The following is a 2258-nucleotide window of genomic DNA, read 5'->3' as shown; positions in this document are numbered from 1 at the left end:
ATGCTCTGCATGCTTGATACGTCAGTCAACATGAGCTCTCTCTCATTGATCAACATAATGAAGTCGCTGCTATATCAAACTACTCTGGGATGCTCTAAATCCAGTCAAACTGCCGTAGCACATGATTTAAAATGTGCCACTCCATATATCAAAATAAATAAACGACACCCGAGCAGCCCGTATATCATGTCTATCCATATATATTGTGTAAATATAAACAATATCTCCTCTATGTATATTCCTATAAAAATGATAGAGTTAAAATAAAATTAGATTAGTCAGTTCATATTTCAGTAGATTATGAATACTATAAAATAATATTTTATATAAATTAAAATTATGATAAAAATATACAAATAGTCTCTCAACTTTTTCAAATTATGCTCCGATATTCTTCTACTAAAAACGTTATAGTTGATATCTCTTGATTCGTAATACGTGGGCTACGAAGTTCTTTCGTCAATTCTCACCGTTAATTTACTGACGTGGCTTTATTTTGATCTTTAAAATTATTTAAAAATAATATTTTAATATATTTTAATACTTTTTTAGCAAATGCTACGTGGGGTTTTTTTTTTTTTTTTCCTTTCTTTCTTTCTTCCTCGATTCACCTCTGCCTCCCTGCTCCTCTTCGCCGGCCCTCCCATCCGCCTGCAATCACTGCCCTTCCGCCCCTCCTGCGGTCAACCCCCACGCCCCCCTGGCCACTTGCAGCTCCTCCGTCATTGGCCCACGCACCACCCCCCCCCCGACAGTGGTCAAGGAAGATAAGCCGCACCGCGACCTTCCCTAATATCTTAAACTCACTGAGGTACGTCTTCCACATGAGCCGGTTGCTCTGTGGGTTCGCAATCCTCATTTTCCCTGTCATTGGGTCGAGCTTCTTCACCTGCACTACCTGTGCATAGAGGGGATCCAACCCCTCTAGTTGTTGGTGTTAAAGAAGGTGGCGAGCTTGTAGTAGTTGATAGCAACCGAGTGGAAGAGTGGGACATCGAGGGCGAAGTTCTTGATGAGGCTGTGGAAGCCCCAGAGTTGGCAGTAGAGGTTGACCATCCAATGGTGCTTGGTCTCGATGTTGCACAACGCCTTGGACTTGAAGCGGTCGGCAATGATGCTGGCGTAGTGCTGGACGGCACTACCACAGATGTCGGTGACGGTTTCCCAAAGGACCTCCTCGGCGTACTTGAAGGGGGCACCACCGTAGGAGAGGACGACGCGGTGGAAGACAGAGGTGCCATTGGGGAGGTTGGCGGCGAGCCTGACGAGGGCGTTGGAGGTGGCGGTGGCATCAGCCGTCGGATGAGAGCTGGAAGAAGAGGGCATCGCGGATGCAGGTGTCGGCATCAGTGCGGGCCTCCTCAAAATGGGCATCGAGGCGGGGCCGATGAGTTCGTGCGAGAGAGAGGGGGAAGGCCGACTTGGTGGAGGAAGGAGCAAAACTTGGGGTGCTCAGCAGAAGAGAGGGAGACGGCACTGCAGGACTCGTAAAACCAGTCCGAGAGGAGGGAAAGGGCGGAGTCGACCTGGGCCTTGGTGAGAGCAGGGCCGGGGGAGGTTTTGGGGCTCTTGAGCTTCTTCCCACGGTCCTCCAGCATCACCAAAGCCCCAGGTCCTCCTTACCGCCAAAGAGCACCAGGTGGGGGTGGAGGTGATGTGAAGGCGGGTGGTGGAGGATGGACAGACGACATCACCACCGACGGAGGCGGCGGTGGGGGAGGAGGAGAAGTGGGAGGGGCCGATGAGGGTGAGGGAGGAAGCATGGTGGTGGTGGTAGGAAAAGTGGGACAGTGGATTTGTGTCAGAGGAGTACTTGCGGCTGTCGTGGTGGGGTTGCGCAGTGGAGGAGCAGGGGTTGATGGAGGAGATGGGCTTGGGGGGCGGGAATGGGAGGGCGGGAGTGGAGGAGGAAGGGGAGGTGAAATTAGGGCAGGTCCGTGCTTGAGGTGCTCGGAGACGGTGCGGGAAGGGTTGGAGGTGGAGAAGGTGACGTCACAGAGGGAGCAGCGAAGTTGATAGATGATTTTTTAAATTTTTTTAATATATTTGATTGCAAACATGGCAGAGAGAGCAGCAGAGTTTTTTTTAATATTTTAATATTATTTTTAAATAATTTTAGAGATTAAAATAAAATTATGTCAGCAAATTAATGGTGACAATTGAAGGAATGGCTTCATAGGCCACGTATTACGAGTCAAGAGATATCAAATATAATATTTTTAGTTGAAGAGCATCAGAGCACAAATTGAAAAAGTTGA

General features: G+C 48.4%; 1 pseudogene; it reads right to left on the bottom strand.

Annotated features, from left to right (window-relative positions):
• Nucleotides 1-801: 801 nt before the first annotated feature.
• LOC140859317 (uncharacterized) lies at nucleotides 802-2015 on the bottom strand (annotated as a pseudogene).
• Nucleotides 2016-2258: the final 243 nt, after the last annotated feature.

Source organism: Elaeis guineensis, chromosome 7, assembly GCF_000442705.2.
Source record: "Elaeis guineensis isolate ETL-2024a chromosome 7, EG11, whole genome shotgun sequence".
In the NCBI taxonomy this organism is placed as follows: domain Eukaryota; kingdom Viridiplantae; phylum Streptophyta; class Magnoliopsida; order Arecales; family Arecaceae; genus Elaeis; species Elaeis guineensis.
Note: the sequence above shows the minus strand (reverse complement) of the source record. Positions and strands in the feature narration are given on the sequence as shown.